The sequence below is a fragment of the Ictidomys tridecemlineatus genome, unplaced genomic scaffold (assembly GCF_052094955.1).
Source record: "Ictidomys tridecemlineatus isolate mIctTri1 unplaced genomic scaffold, mIctTri1.hap1 Scaffold_164, whole genome shotgun sequence".
NCBI classification, from domain to species: domain Eukaryota; kingdom Metazoa; phylum Chordata; class Mammalia; order Rodentia; family Sciuridae; genus Ictidomys; species Ictidomys tridecemlineatus.
In genome coordinates, this window is record NW_027521436.1 from 305,746 (window position 1) to 323,250 (window position 17,505).

Consider the following 17,505-nt stretch of genomic DNA (forward strand, 5'->3'; position numbering starts at 1 on the left):
AGAAAAAGCGAATAAGAGAATATACCTCATTCTAAATCATGAAACTTAGTACTTATTAACTCCAAAAGCCCTCGCTCAGAGCTCCAATGTAAAGTGTCTTGTTTTTACCTTGTGTGCATGTCTCCTGGTTCATCGCTGTCATCACTTGAAGTTAGCTGATAAAGTCAATTTGATTTTTGCAGGCGCTTGCTCATATTTAAATTTAGTATTTCCTTAGAAGAGGCTAGAAAAATGAGGGACTTAGGGAAAAGTTAAGGTAAATCTTGAAATATATAAAAGCTCACTTTGAGTGAAAACTAATTAAAAACAAGCCCTGGCCTTTTCATAGGCAAGAAAAAATTGGAATGGCGACAGGGGATGTATTCTTTAGGAAATAAAAACTTTGCCAGAAATAGCACGGGTGGTTAAAGGAGTCTGGTGTGAAAGTTGCATCGTTTAAAAAATAATATATCTTTACTTTCTTCTTGACTAATGGTTTTGTCAGAATAACTGTTTAGATAATAAATGAAGTACTTTGAAGTGGATAGGGGAATGAACATTTCTGTGCCTTGTACTAACTGGTGATACAGATTATAAACTAAATGATGCCAAACTTCATCAGTTTATCCCAGATCTGCACACTAGCAAGCTTAGTCAAAGCCGTAGAAATCTACTGAGGAAATCATGAAAATGAATGGAATTGATCCAGAATGTTTTAATTTTCTTCCGAAATGTTATATTTATTAGACCTCAACACCCCAAAGTTAAACAGTATTGAATTTCACACATAGCACTTTATTTGTAATCTTAGGTTAAAGGTTATGGCTTTGGCATGACTGAAGAATAATGACTCATAAATTTTACACTGACTTTATTTTATTTCTGATAGGCTTAAAGGAGAGCTAGGGAGTAAGATGATAGTGCATTAAGGCTGAATTTATTAGTTGATTGGACACAAATGGAAATACAGAATGTCACTTAATGATTTTTTTGTTTCTGTTGATATTTGTATGTATACTTTGGGTGAAGACTGTGAAATGCTAACTTATACTTAAAATGCAATGTAAAATATCTCTTGACTATTAAAATTAGGAGTGAGAATTAACAGTGATTTTTTTTCTAATAAATGTCTCAAACTATACATAGCTAAAATCTTATCATGTGGACATTTTGGAGAATGTGACCAGTACTCTGCATTTAAATGTGCCCCATCTTAAAATATAGTCATCATGAAATTAATACATTAAGGCATGGTCACAATCCAGGAAAAGACTTGAAGGTAATATGAGTCTCCCCATAATTAGTAACCTAATTAAATGCTAGATAGCTTCAGCTTTACAATAATGTACCATGCTTCTGAACAAAGATAACACCACCACTGAAACTGTATACTTGTAACACTAGTACATTTTAAATTAGTGGCAGGGTACGTGTGTGTGCTCATTTTTGTTTCATCTTTGGACTTTGCACAGCTGTTTCCATTGTGCATTCATTTGGACTATATCCAGTGAGGACAGTCACTGATTTGGCTTGGTTTTTTCAGAATTTGGGATGATTCAAACTGGTTTGAATCAAAGTTACCTTTTTGCTATGGAAAAGGCAACTTTGGGGGGGTGTTTAATATATAAAACTGGTTTAATCTACTCAAGAAGAAGAGAAAATCTGTTTTACCTTAATAGCTCACATGGAAAATTGTACCACCAAATGCAGATGAGTTTATTGAAGACGGTCCATCAGATTTGGCATCTCTTGGTTGAATAATTTGAGTTGTATGTACACTTAAAAGCAATACAGCTGAATTTCTTTTAATATATATTATTGCTCAATTCTTTGATGGTAAAAATGCCTTAGAATTGGAGTGCATCAGTTTCAATATTAGTGTAGGCTTTTTTTCTTTCTTTCTTTCTTTAGTTGTACATAATACCTTTATTTTATTTATTTATTTTTGTGTGGTGCTAAGGATGGAAACCAGGGCCTCACATGTACTAGGCGGGCGCTCTACCGCTAAGCCACAACCCCAGCTCCTAGTGTAGGCTTTTGAGTTAGAGGCACCTGACTTTGAATCCAGCTTGTTCACTCACTTCCTTTATGAGCTTGGGCAAGTTACTTAATCTCTCTGAGATTGTCTAGAAGAGAGCATGTGGAAGCTTCAGAACATTGTCCTAAAAACATTTTTGGTTTTTAGTTCTTATGTGATTATTAGGACTTAAGTATTTATTGATTTGATTTTTTAAGAGAGCACAAGGAAAAGTTAATTCTGGTTGGAAAAGTTTAAAAGAAATAACTGGACTTGTTTAATCTGAGGGAGAGAAGACAGGATGTTCCAGAGATAGGGCTAGAGGAAGAGAAGAGAAAAGAAGACAGGATTATACCTCAACTTTTCTAGTGGATATGATAGGATTTTCTTTAAGAACAGTTTCAGTGAGGTCTGACATACACTGCACATGTTTAAAATGTATAGTTTGATAAGTTTATATACAACCTAAAACCATCACCATCGTCAAGATAGTGAACATATCCTTCACCCTTTGTAGTCCTTACACAGCCACTCCATTGCTGGCATTGGCTGTTCTGGGTTCTGTCACTCTAAGTTAATTTGCACTTCTTTGTATTTCATGTAAATTAAATCATACAGTACGCGTTCTATTTTGTCTGACTTTTTCACTCAGCCTAATTATTTTGAGATTCAGCCATTTGTTACACGTACCCATGAATTTTTTTCCTTTTTATCATCAAATAGAATTCCATCATATTGATCTACCATATATTTATTTATGTACTCAACTGTTTATTTATGTACTCAACCATTTTAGACATTTATCTTGTATCCAATTTGGGACCATTATAAATGAGTTGCTATGAAGATTTCATGTACAAGTCATATTCTAGACGTGCTTTCATTTCTCTAGAGTAAACATACAGAAGTGGAATGGGTGAACTATATGGTTGGTGTATGTTTAACTTTTTAAGAAATTGAACAATTTGTTTTCCAAGGTGACTGTATTATTTTACATTCCCACCAACAGAGTATGAGAGTTCCAGTTGTTCCATGTCCTAGCCAACACTTCGTGTGCTCGATGTTTTTCATTTTAGCCTTTCTAGTGAGTATGTAGTTATGTCTACTTGGGGTATTAACTTGAACTTACCAAACAACTGGGGATCTTGAGCATCTTTTACATGTGTTTATGTTCCATCCATATATCTTCTTTGTTGAAGTGTCTGTTCAGAGCTTTGACCCATTTTTTTTTAAAGAGAGAGTGAGAGAGGAGAGAGAGAGAGAGAATTTTTACTATTTATTTTTCAGTCCTCGGTGGACACAACATCTTTGTTGGTATGTGGTGCTGAGGATTGAACCCGGGCCGCATGCATGCCAGGTGAGCATGCTACCGCTTGAGCCACATCCCCAGCCCCTGACCCATTTTTTTTAACTGGGTTGTTTATTTTGTTATTTTGAGTGTATTCTGGGACCAAGTCTTTTAGGCATAGATTTATTTATTTCTCTGTCATGTAGAACCAGAAAAACAAAATTAAATTATAGCAAGAAGGAGTCTACTTACACAGAAGGAAGTACTTTTTGACTGTGGCAGTCTAAACATGGGCATGGGTCAACCAAAGGAGGATGTAAAACTTTCTCTGGACTTATTTTAAAAAGGGCTGGCTGTAGTCTATTTGGGATACTGTAGGCATGCAGAAGTATGACTCAGTTTACCTAACTGAAGTTTTCATTTGAGAGAAGATATCTTCCCTGGGATGGGTCTCTTGCTAACATCTTAGTATCCCTTGCTCTTTTGTGCTATTTTTTCCAGGCAAAAAAAAAAGTGCAATTTCTTGGGATTTTTCAAGACTTTTCCTGTACTTTATGATTTTTAAAAAGTCATTCTTTCTGATTTTAGCTTGAAGTGTTGCTACGAAATATGAGGAAGGTCATTCGGGGCATTAATTAACTTCAGCAAAAACAATTGCAATCTCTACAGAGCAATCATATTAAAAGAAATGCTCAAATTTCTCTCATCCAGCAGTAGCACCAATCATTGTTTTTGCTGATGGTATTGGACAGATTAATTCAACTCTCTGTAGAGGTAAAATAATTAACTAGATTCTAGAGAGGAGGTTTTCTGTGATTAAAGGACTTGGGTTGTTGTGGCCCTTGGATGGGAAGATTCAGGGGTGCTTTAATGACAGGATTCCAGTAGAGCTAATGAAAGGTTTTCCTGTATGTAGAAAACACTGGTCATTTGTTCTCCAACTCCACAGATTGCCCAAACTGGAGGATGTTGGCTCCAACTATAAGGAGATTGAGTATGGTTAGTGTTAGGCATAAAATTTTTATTATCAGCATCAACATTATTATGAGATTAAGCAATGGAACAAGTCAAGAGAGACCATGAAGATATGTGAGAATAAAAAAAAAAAAGATAGCCATCTGCCTGGACTGTTTAAATGCCCATTGATTTATAGGATCTTGTTATTGAAGGAAACTGTAGAGATCACTTCTCCTAAAATAACCTTTTACAGAAGGGAATATGAGAGGACATTATGTAACTTGCCTCTGGCTACATTGTTAGATACTAATATTTTAATTTTAGGATGTTGCAAAAGTAATCTCACTTAAAAGAGACACAAAGTGAACCATGTGTTTCTGCTTCATGAGAAGGTTTCACATGACCAAAATAGTCCCTTAAAGCTGATGACTTATTATTTTTTCCTAAGCCCATGAAGATTCTGACCTATGTTTATCTTTGCTTTTCATTAAAAATATTAAAGATTTTTATTCAGGCATTTTGAACTTCTCTCTAAATAAATATGATACTTCAAGTGACTGAAGGGTAATTTGACCTGAAGTGATCAATGATGATAGAGGACAGCAGGGGACATTGCCAAATCCTTTGTGGAACCTAGCCCAGTATGATATGGGTTCTATATTTTGAAGAAAGATTACAATTTGGTGGATGCCTTTGGCTCAAAGTCCTGTGACTGATTTGCCTTTTAAAAGGTAGTACTTTATAAAGCTGTAAGGCTTTGTTTTGTTAAAGACTAATTGGATTGGTAGAAAACATTTAGGCTGTCAATTCATTGTGAATGGGGTCTGCAAATACGAATTCTAACCATTGGAATTAGTGGGCTAAATTGCTTGTAAAGGATTCCACATCCACAGTCATGACAGAAAGAAATCAGTATAAGGCCTTTTATTTGGTTGTGGTTATGTTTTATTTGGACTCATCATTTTGTACATGTTCCCACTGAAGTGAAAAACCAACATATATTTATATAATGTTGTGTACTTGTTGTATAGGGTTTATCTATAAAAGTGGGATAAAATACTTAAAAGTATCACCCCATGATAACCAATGGATTTATTTTCAAAATTGCATTTGTTGTTGTCTAGGCAAAAAATGATGAAAAATTTAAATGAAACATAATTTTCATACTTCATCTCTGTTTTGATAAGAATAAGTAATAAGGGATTAATATACAGAAATCATGCATCCTTTCATTTATTTAAGAAATATTTGACACAGTGGGCATCATGCTAGGCACATGCCTATAATCTCAGGATCTCTGGAGGTTGAGGTGGGAAGTTCACAAGTACGAGGCCAACCTGGGCTATTTGGTGAGATCTTGTCTCAAAATATAAAGTAAAAAGGAGCAGGGAAGTAGCTCAGAGGTAAGACACACCTGGGTTCAATCTCCCTTACTGCAAAACAACAATAACAACACAACAAAAAGTGTTGGGGATGCAGCTCAGTGGTAGAGTGCCCCTGGGTTCAATTCCCAATTCTGCACAAAGAAAAAGGAAGAAGAAGGAGGAGAAGGAATATTAGTAATTCCGATTTTCTGTGTGTGGGGTGGGTACTGGGGGTTGAAACCAGAGCCTTGGCATACTAGGCAAGTGCTCTTCCACTGAGCTTGAGACAGGTTTCTCTATGTTCCCTCAGCTGCTCTTGAATTTGCTATCCTCCTGCATAATTCTCCTGAATAGATAGGATTACAGGTATGTTTCACTATACCTGGTTGTAATTCTGTTTTGTGGCTTTTTATCCAGCCCCCATACTGGGGATTAAACCCATGGCCTTGCACATACTAGGCAAGTGCTTTACCTCCTGAGCTACACCCCCAGCCCCTGGCTGTAATTCTAAATAATTAAAGCACATTCTTCCAAAAGCTTTTAAAAATAACTACCACACTGTAAACCTTTCCCTTTCTTTGGTGGAAAAATTCCCTTACTTTATTTTCTTGCACTAAAAGGAATGGCATGAATGCTAGCAGCCATTATCTCTGTGACCTTGTGTCCTTGCCACATTATGTGGCTGAGTGCTGTGCCCAGTTCTTGCTACATTATGTATAACCATAGAAATGTGAAGTTGTGTTGCAATTGTGTACAATGAATCCAAATGCATTCTTCTGTCATATATATCCAATTAAAATAAATAAATTAATTTTTAAAAAAGAGAGAGATATATCAAGGTGATGGAAACCACTCCCCAGCTCCTGGAAGCTCCCATTTTCATAGCCTAGAATTTATATTCTGTGGCAGATCAGCCTGGACAAAAGCCTTGGTAACTGAGAGCCAGAGTCAAGGTGGCCTCAAAATCATGCATCTGCTAAGGCCCAGGCTGCTGTTTAGCTTGTCCCAATTGGTCATGCACTGAAGTTTTAAAATATTCTATCATGGCTTATTATTGTCAGCATAAAATGTCACTGCCATAAAAGTATACTTTAGAAAGGTTTTAACATGATGAAGAGTCTTAATTTTTAAAGAGCAGTATTACTTTTGAGCTACTTGGTAGGTCCAGAGATTTACACTAAACATTCTACCTCAAAAGCATAATAGGTTTTTTTTGTTTTGTTTTGTTTTTTAATATTTATTTTTTTAGGTGTAGATGGACACAACACAATGCCTTTATTTTTATGTGGTGCTGGGGATTGAACCCAGGTCCCGCCTGTGCTAGGCAAGCGCTCTACCACTGAGACACAATCCCAGCCCCAAAAGCATAATAATTTTTGCTTTATTTTGTTTGTTAGATCTAGAAGGCTTTCCACCCAGACTTCTGGAGATGTACAGTTTTTAGCTCAGTACTCTCTACTGTTCTTACTTTCCCCTTAATACCCAAATGAAGGACTTTAGAAAATCAAACTTGAAAAGTCCTGAACCCACTGCTTTTCTAAGAAATATATTTAAATAAGGAAATTCATGAGCTGTGCAGAGTGCACAATTACAGTAAATGCAACTTTTTTGAGTTACAGGAAAGGAGCAATTAGTTCAGGTGGTGGTAGATCTTTTGATGATTTGAAAATGGGTCTAGGAAGGACAAGTAGAGAATCTGGCAACCTTGACCATTGCTGTATTCTCCAAGAATGCAGAGAATGGTTTTAGGGATGCCCGGAATTGCAACATGGTTAATAGTACCAAAACACAGAGAATGACTGCCTTTTCACATTCACTAGATACAAACTTATTTTTTTTAGTATTTCTCTTTTTTATACATGTATATGTATATACACATGCTTTTAAAAGCACATGCTTTCCTCAATACAAGATTTAAACCACATGAAAAAGAAGTCTGGTGGAATATCACCAGAATCAACAGAAAATAGATTTGGACTCTGAACCCAGAGAATAGTCAGTAGGTGCCAAAGAAACCCCAGCTTCCTGCCCCTTGTTGCAGCTCATTTGGTGAGGAGGGAGAAGGGTAGGTGTAGTAAGCATGAAGAGCCTCTTTGGTACAGGCAGGGCTGTTTCCTGGACAGTTGTTGAGACAGAACACTGGAGAAAAATAGAGAGAGTGTATATATGTTAATGGAGGTTTTAAGTTTTCACATTATTCCACTTACTAGATTTGATAATAGCTACCACTTTTTGATCACTGTCTGATAGGCATTGTGTTTTACATGCTTTATCTTATTTAATTTTTACAAGGCCCTATGTGGTATATGAAGAATTTAGAAAGTTTACTCGCTTGTACAGGGTCACACAGTAGTAAGTGGTAGGACTTGGATTTAAACTTAGGTCTGCTGGATTCCAGAACATGTTCTTGACTCCTGTCCTGTGTGCTCTATGAAGATCCTGTTTCTGCTCTCAAGATCATTTCATTCTAGTAGACATGATGGCCCGAGGGATACTGTGGGAAAGGTAGATGAGTCCTCCCCTGCTCTGAAAGCCAACTGTTCAAGTGCAGTACCTGCACAGTGATTGACTCTGAGGTCATTCCTTAGCAGAGTTCAGATGAGATGTTTCCCAAGGATGCAAGGGTGAAAGGACATTCATTGCAAGTGTTCAGGGAATTACAGATTAAACGGTAGTTGGCTTGACAAAATAAATATAGGAAGAAAGTTTTTTTAAAAAACAAACAAAAACCAAAATGAGCAGTATGACCAGGAGGCTGCTTAGTCTTACCCTACCTTCAGCAAAAGGGTCATCCCAATTGTGGGTTGCCAGTGGGTGACCATTTCCCCAAAACCAGGCAGCCATACCATATGAGAAATATTAATGGTCAGGCATTCTTGAATTCCCTCAGTAGGTATCGTGAGGGTAGTCAGACACAGCTTATTTGAACTCAGCTCAGCTCCCAAAGTGCTAACTTTGATTAAGTCGGGGCTCCTGTCCATCATCATCTGAACTTTGGGGACCTCTACTATATAGAGAGTATAGCCTAAAAATCAAAGCTCAGCACTGGAGGTAGGGTCTTGGATTAAGGAGGAACCAGGGGAGCATTAATAATTATGTTAGTGAGGAAGAGTCGAAGAGGATATTGGCTAGAGCCTGAAACCAACTAAGACTTTCAAAGACTGAGGTTCCTGTGGGTACTTAGCGGATCTCCCTATAGGTTGGGTGGGCAGAAACACTTTTGGTGCTCTGCAGCCACTTAACCTTTGAATTCTTTAGGAAAGGAACAATTCAAAGGGTGAATGTACAAGGGGAAACACCTTATAAGTACTCCGCTGCGCCCTGTGAAAGGGGAAATTAGAATGGTCTCGGCAGAATAGTTCTCCTGTGCTCAGAATACTGCATTCTAAACTTGCCTGGTATCTGAAGTGTTAGGTACAAAGGTTGGAAGGATGATATATACCTTGGTACTCTCTCCTCCAGAAAGCCATTCCAACTCTCTCTCCCACTTCCCTTTGTTATCCTTCTCCATAGCATGTGTGTCTCTGTGGGTACCACAGATTTTTGACCAGCATGTATTCCCTGAGCTAGTGGTTCCCCGTGAGCAGTGTCCTAATTCCATTGTTATATCACATGAAATAGAGCACACACCTGACTGCCACACTGTGTGGCCATCCAGTGTGTGCCAAAGAATCTGGGGATTCTTGACCTGGATAAACTATATGGGAAAGTGTGTGTGTGTGTGTGTGTGTGTGTGTGTGTGTGTGTACATATACATGTTCATAAGTCTCTCTTTTGAGGAAGTCCATAGTTTATATTAGGCTCCAGTGTGTTTTCATAATCCTGAAAATGTTTATAAAAAACTGAACTTATTTAGAGATTTTCCATATTCTTGTAAATGAATGTGTGTGTATGTGTTTGGGAAGGTGGATTGAACTCAGGGGCACTCGACCACTGAGTCACATCCCCAGCCCTATTTTGTATTTTATTTAGAGACAGGGTCTCACTGAGTTGCTTAGTCCCTTGCTGTTGCTGAGGCTGGCTTTGAACTTGGATCCTCCTGCCTCAGCCTCCCAAGCTGCTGGGATTATAGATGAGTGCCACTGCCCCTGGCATGAGCGTGTGTTTTTATATCTGGTAGATACTTTTATGCTTTCTTAACTTCCTGTTGTGAGCAACAGCTTGGGGTAGCCAAGGAACTCTCCCTTGGAGCCATGGATCACAATTCTGTCCTTGGCACTGCTGCTTACACATCCTGGCAGGGGGTCTACCTAACCTTCCTGAGTTTTATCTTATTTTTCACCTGTTAATTCCCTCTTGTCCTACAGGAATGTTGCATAGTAAAGAGATTACAGGTATACAGGCATCTCATAAACTGCCAAGAACTATACAATTGCAGAATACAAGTATTGTAATTAAAAATACATCATTTTTCTTGTCACACAATGCCAGGATAACAAATATGTGATTAAAATGAACATTGGGCCAGGTGTGGTTGCACAGGCCTGTGTTCCCGGCTAGAGGCAAGAGGATCACTTGAGCCCAGAAGGTCAAGGCCAAACTGGGCAACATAGCAAAACCACATCTTAAATAAATACATAAAGTGAACATGGAATGAATTTATTGGAGTGAGAGACTAGAAGTTGAAAGGCATTAGTATCTGCATGTCTTGTAGGCTTTGTAGATGCCCAGAACGGTCTTAGAGTACACACAGGGCTATTGAGGAAATGATTTTCAGACAATGATAAAAGTTTATAAGACCTTCAAGACCTCAGTTTGTTTGCTTTACTTTACAGAAGAAGTGGAGTCTGGGAGATGGAGGGTATTCTTTTTTTCAGAAAGGCTGTAGATGGGCAGGGGATATAGCTCAGTGGTACTTGCCTGGCAGGTGTGAGGTCCTGAGTTCAACCCCCAGCAGTGCAGCACAAACAGAGGCTGGAAACTCTTCCTCATCATTGTTAATAGAGGACAAAAAAAGAATCTGTTTGTCTTCATGTCATCAGTTTATTATCATATCTTTTTAAAACAATGTAGAATTACCCCATGATTTTAAATCTCTCTTTGGGGCTACCTAGAGGCCAGCAGTTCAGCAGTGTGTTAGCACTTTGCAAGCCATGGGCACAGTGCATCGAAACAACTTTGTGTTTCCAAAGCACCTTCTTGGAGCGCTTCCTGGAGAGCACATCAAAGGGCTGGATGTAGATTACTGCACGCCTCTCAACTGGACTGAGACTCAGAGGTTACTGGGACTTGCCAACTCAAAAAACTCAGTGTCCAAAGCAGAGTGAAAACCCAGATGTTCCAATTTTTTATCCTGGTAGTCACTAGGTTCTAAATTTTCTCACTACTCCAGCTCCCTCCTCTCAATAGCTTGCAAAATGGTAACCTGGAAATGTGTTTTTGCTTAGTGTATATATATATATATGTAAATCCAACTATCATCTAACCTTCCATTTAAACAATTTGTACTAGAAGGAAATTTGAAATTACATTTAATCATTGCTTTATAATTAATGTCATTTAATTAAATATTACTTTAAAAAATGGCTTCTTTCTTCTTTGGCAATTACATTACCTTTTGAGCAGTTCTGTTTTGCTTTTTAACCAGGTTATGGGGTTTAGAGAGTACCCTAGTATAGGGTATCTGAAAGCAGAAAGTTCTGGCACTTTTCCCACTTTCCATTCTTTCTCCTGTATGGATGCCAGATTCCTTTGGGAAATCATCATTTGCAAAAGGTCAGGAGCAAAAGGAGGGGCATTCTTGAGTGTAGGGTTACTGCTAATTGGAAGCTAAACATCTGTAACCATGTCAGAGTTATTTGTATTTGAAAGGAAACATTTATATATAAGAGCCCTTTCGGTAACATAAAACACACTATAACACAGAGTGTGTGCATTGGAGGGGTGGCGATGGGGTGGGGAAGGACAGCCAGGGAAGCTTCTGACAAATGACTGTGCTGTGCTGAGTGAGGTCACTTGCTAATTAAATCTCAAAGCATTTTCAGAGTATTTTCTTTTCTTTGTCAAATGAAGTTTTCTTCCCCCATAGGCCAAAGCAAACATTTTACTGTGTTTGCCATTTACAAATGAAACATTTCACCATTTTAATGGAAAAATAAGGAGAAAATGCGTGTGTGTTCAGAACCTAGTCAAAGACCAGTGGGAACTCTCTAGTTTTCTTCTAGAACCTTAGCTCTCAGTGTCTTCCCATGGTATGATGTGAGACTGGTTCTTCCCTTCCCTGAAACTGTGTGCCCGTGGGCTTCCTGATACACCTACCCTTTCAGGAAAAAAATCAAACTGTTTTCCACCTGTGCCTCTTTCTCATTTCTTCCTAGTTTCTTCTTAGAATAAAATTTCTTGAGAATTCCTTTGAAGAAAGTCGAGAATCTACCCCTTTCCCCCGTAGAGTCTACCACCTTCTGTTTTTTCCCACCCTTGCCCTTGGCATCTAAGACATTTCTGTAATTTTTTAAAAATTGGATGAAAGATCACAAAGTCGAGAGAACTTACTTAAGCTAGGACCTATCATATTGTATGAGCTACAACTGCAGCCCCCAGACCTCTTATTTTGGGAGCTGTTTTCTGAAAGAACTTGTGTCCTTATTCACAGACTGTTTGAAGCAAAATCCAATCAAGGTTTTCAAACAAATATTAAATGTCTTCGTGCAATTAACTTAAGCCTCCTTTTCTTCTGCTTACCTCTCATTCTGTTATATTTGATAATTAAATTTTCCCAGTTCACGCAATGAAAGGTGAGGTAGCACTTTTGACCACTGTAGGGTGGTCAAAACCTGAAGTTTGGGGCAGAAATTTCAGTTTGAAGGATGAAACCAGTCAGGTGGACTGATTTCAGATTTTCAGTAGGACCCAGTCCTGCCTTGTGTGTTTTCTAGTTCCTTATTTGTGTGTTGCTGATCATGCTCCTTTTTTGTATGGTTTTCAGGTGGAGTTGGCATGAACTTAAAAGCAGCAGATACTGTTATTTTTTCTGACAGTGATTTTAATCCTCAAAATGACTTGCGGGCAGCTGCCAGAGCTCACCGAATTGGCCAGAACAAGTGAGTGAGTTAGTCATTGGCACCTTTCTGCTCTGTTGGCTTGCAGCTGTGGATTGGGGAGGAAGGTGGACCGTGTAGTCCTGACAACAGTGCCACGTTGGAGTTAGAGTCCACTGGGTTTGAACCCCGTTGTGCTGCTGGCTTGTAGAGTTATGTTGGGGGATAAGTGGTCCCATGATCAGTTCAGACTCACTTTGTTGAAAAGAACAGTTAAATTCCAAAATGATTAGAAGAAACTTAGAATTTATTTAGTTCAAGTTTCTCATGAACTAAATTTCAGTTTAAAAATGAAGTTAAAGCCAGTGGGTGCACATGCCTGTAATCATTATCAGCATGGGAGACTCAAGCAGGAAGATCAAGTTTAAAGCCAACCTTGCAACTTACCTAAACCCTGTCTCAAAACTTTTTTTTTTAAGGCTAGGATTATAACTTCATGGTAAAGCTCTCCTGGGTTGGATTCACAGTATCACAAAGAGGAAACAAAGTTGTGTTCAGCTACCCTTTGACTTGAGGTAACATGCCTGCCAGGGGTTATCCTGGCTACAGATGAAGGCCCAATAGTGGTCACTTCATCTTCCTTCCTCTTCCTCTTTTGGGGAAAAGTTCAGGAAGAAGTTGAGGCCAGATTTCTCTAACAAATGCTCAGGTCCCAATGAGCAGTGTCCTTTTCATTGTTCCCTGAATGTGGCATTTGGTTTTGCTTCCTTTTGGGTGTATTTTCCTGGCATGCTTTTTTCCCCAGCTTTGCAGACTTCAAACACTGCTCTCATTTGACTCCCGTACAGGGCTGTGAAAGTGATCCGGCTGATTGGCCGAGACACTGTGGAAGAAATAGTTTATAGGAAAGCAGCCTCCAAACTGCAGCTCACCAACACGATCATAGAAAGAGACCATTTTACTCTGGGAGCCCAGAAACCTTTGGCTGATCCTGACCTCCAGGTAAAATGTGTTCTTTTTAGAGTCTCATGATTTATAACCAGTACTATCTTTGGATGAGAATGCAAATAAAAAGGACCAGCATTAACCACCCATTGTTGCAAATTACACATTTTTTTCATTGGCCTAATTCTTACCTAACTACATGCAAGGTGCCATACAAGCTAAAAATGAGGGTGGCATTTAAAGGTGGAGAAAATACAATAAAGAGAATGAGCTTTGAACCATCTAACTTGGATTGAAATTCACATCTTATCCCTTATTGGATGTATGACTTTGAGCATGTAACTGAACATCAAGGATCTAATCTCTTTATGGCTTCTAAAGATGAGTGTGCCACGAGTTACCTCAGAGAGAATTTGTTTAAGTTCTTTTTTTTTCTTCCCTTTTTTTTCAATCAGTGATGATTAGTTCCATAGCTCCTCTTTAATCCCAGACGCTTTGAGTAGTGACTTACAGTACTCATTCCATACTCAGAGATGAGTGAACAAGATTAGGAATTCAAAATTATGCCATAGGATATAGGGATGAAAGCACTAGAGTTAATTTGTTGAAGAAGGAAAAATTAGATGGGAGTCAAATGCTGTCTTAGAATATCCTAGAGAACTCTCTTTTGGTAGGAGGTTTAGAGTTATTCCTTAGCAGCAGCCTTTGAGATAAAATTGAACCTATATTATAATATACCCCAAGTCCTTCTGAGGGATTAGATGCAGAGAGATCAACCCCTAGTATCTAGTATGATTCAAGCATGAAGAGAGTAATAAATGTCTGAGAAAAGGTAGTAGCTGTGGGAAAGTCTGCTGTAGGAAACTGCAGAGAAATGACAGGAGTTGGCTATTGTTTTGAGGCAGGCAGTGAGAGAGAGCAAGTTCCAAGATGGCTTTAAGCCTTTAAGCCTGAAAGATGAGAGTAGAAAGTAGGAAGATAGGGATAGAAATTAGAAAGATGAAGATAATGTAGGCTTTAGTCAACAGAATTTGTAGTAAAAATCAATATACATTATTGTTAGAGGGAGACTCAGAAAAGAAAGGAATTAGAAAAATTTGCAAGAAAAACCAGGCTTTAAAAGGATCAGCTTATCAAACAAAAAATTCAAGAGGTATATGAAAGGGAAAAAATTACACAGTATTACAAGCAGAATCATCAAATTTACAACTAGCCCAAGCATGAGTTTAAAAATGGCAGTTTTCTCACATCTGTATCTTTACACATCAGCATTGCAGACAGGGAAAGCGCTATTTTTGTTAGGGAGTCACTCACCTGCAGGAAAGGGTCACAGATTTGGGGGTACTAGAACCCGAAAGAAGAACCCTAGGTTTTGTTTGTTTGCTTGACTTTAGTTTATCTTAGAGAGTAACTGGAGTCTTTGGCCTTTTGTGTTTTGAGTCTTCTGCATGCTCATCTGTCATGGTGGCCGGGCAGGCTATGCATTTTATTTTCACACTATTGAAGAGGCAATTTCAAATGGAAGGTGAAAGCTTGAGAGAGAGGTGCGTGTACACTGTAGGTGTCTAAATATACTTCTTTACAGGACCTTGGGAGAGGAGCTCATCATGGGCTGTTGTGAAGGCACAGGCGTCAGGAGTTAGAGGAGATGCTTCCCCAGTGGAGGGAGCTCCAGGCATTCAGTCAGGGGTTTCCCTGTGGCATTAGCTGCTAGCACATCATTGTGAAATGCACAGGCACAAACTCTGCCATGGGACCAGATCCTGGGGCCAGTACAAACTATGGGCTGGTGGAGAGGACCTCGGTGGGACTTTCTGCCCAAGCCATGGCAAGAAATCACACTCTGGTTCTGTCTTGATTCTTTCCTCCCCACCAGACTGTGAGTTATTTATGGTTGCCAGGAACCATAAATAACTTGTCACTGCCTTGTCTCAAAATACAGCAGGACATTTTTTTAAGTTATTAAAAGAATCTAATAGTAAAAGACGTGGTTCTGGTTTGATAAATCTAAGCAGTATAGAGCAGTGAAGTTCTGAAAAAGGAAAGCAGGTTCCTTGTTTTAGAAGGAGAACACAACAGAAACAGAGAACAGATAAAGATGCGGTGAACACTTATTGAATGCGTACTGTGTGCTAAGCATTGTGTGACGTGCACTTTTTCCAGTTGTTTTAGAAGAAGAATAACAAAAAAATGAGATAGACGTTGTCTTTACCTCCATCTTAAGAAATTTTCCAAACATCAGATTCATGACTCTAATCCGAGCACTCTTTAACTTCCAACTACATGCTCTTAGTTACTATAATAAAGTGGTTTTCATTTAAAAAATGGGTAGTTCCTTAAAGACATGTTGTGAGTGAGCAGTAGCGAGGGAAGCCAGGAGACATAGTCCAAGGAGTGGAAGAGGGAAGGGTCCCAGTATGGACTGAGCCTCATCATAAATACTTGGCTTTCTTCTGTTTTGGGTACTAAATGCCAAAGCCATTTGGCTTGGTTATATATATGTACACCAAAGTTAAATATAAATATAACAGGTATGGTTTTGCTTAGTTTTTGTCATAGTTTTCATCTCGGGTATTTTCAAGCTAAAGTTTCCAAGTTACAGAATAGGCAATCTAGAGATAATTAACCAAATCTAAAAGGGCAAAATGAAAATGAAGTCCCATGATGTGGATCCCAATTGGTTCAGAATTCCTAAGAGATAGTACTTAGGGAGGTGGAGAGTTGCAAGTAGCAAATGAAAGCCAGGTAACACTATCTAAGATTCTGGTTCCTGTAGCCATAGGAAGTAGGCTCCCTAGGGGGAGCAAGAGGGCAGGATGGGGAGTGCCGCAGGATTATCCAGGGAGATTGAAATTGAGAAAGGGCTTTTGGGTCTGGTGATCAGGGTGGTTATGGTTTTGCCAAAGTGGGTCCCATAAACCACTGTAGTATCAAAGCGGCTTGGCAAGGACAGGTGGCAGCTCATGGTGAGATGAGGTATTCAGTGGCACCTTCTCTTTATAAGAGTTTGGCAGTGGGAGAGGTAAGAAGGTAGCCAACAGGTTCTCTGAGTTCTCTTAGGACTGCTGGAAGTGCCTGTAAAAATTGCTGGTGAGAAGTGCTATAGAAGATGCTGGAATCATTTTATCTGCCCCCACTCCTCAAAAAAATTGGAGGCCCAAATTTTTTTTGGTATTGTAAATAATTGTCAAAGTCAACATCTCTGATCATCATTTATCACCTCTCTGCTTATTCCTCATCCAACTTCAAAACAGCCTGGCAGGTGTCATTTGTGATGGAAGAGAAGAAAGTCCATCAGGGAAAGAATTACCTGGTATCATTTAGACACTTAGCAAGTCACACATCCTCATCTGTGTTTTCATGAGAACTAACTGGGTCTCTCGTTTTCTTCATTCAAGTTGAGTGACATACTGAAATTTGGCTTGGATAAACTGCTGTCCTCTGAGGGGAGCACCCTGGAGGAGGTAGACCTGGAGTCCATCCTGGGAGAGACAGAGAATAGCCAGTGGGCCTCTGATGCCCTGCCTTCAGCTGGAGGAGGGATCAGAGAGCAGGAGGAAGGAAGTGAGTTGGGGTTAGGTGAGCCAGTGACTCCATCACCTCAAGGTAGGGTGTGAGTGAGATGCGTCCCCACGGGAAGTCCTGTGTCCTGCTCTGGGACCTTTCTTTCCTACCCAGCCCTGTAGTCATCTGATGACATTCTTAAGGCTTCCTGGTCCAAGAACTGCCAGAGTAATCCTTGTTCCCTTGAAGCTGGACTTTGAATCCAAGTGATGATATTAATGTTTATGGTCCTGTCAGTCTCAAGGATTAAATTTGAACCTTTTCTCCCTTGACGCAGACATCTTCTCTGGAGTTTATTTGGTAAACCTCCTATCTTTATGATGGTGCTTTGCACAGTGATTCCTCTTCTCAATAGTAGAATGTTTTTTAAATTGCAACTGATATTTATGGACATTTATTGTGTTCATCAACAGT

At 39.1% G+C, this 17,505-nt stretch overlaps 1 protein-coding gene across 1 annotated transcript in view; it reads left to right on the forward strand.

Annotated features, from left to right (window-relative positions):
- Positions 1-17,505, forward strand: part of LOC144372805 (transport and Golgi organization protein 1 homolog) — a 173,988-nt gene that overhangs the window by 77,310 nt on the left and 79,173 nt on the right. Inside the window, exons 6-7 of the mRNA XM_078036047.1 lie at positions 12,531-12,645; positions 13,431-13,584. The gene's annotated coding sequence lies outside the window, so the exon portion shown is untranslated. The remainder of the gene's footprint in view (positions 1-12,530; positions 12,646-13,430; positions 13,585-17,505) is intronic.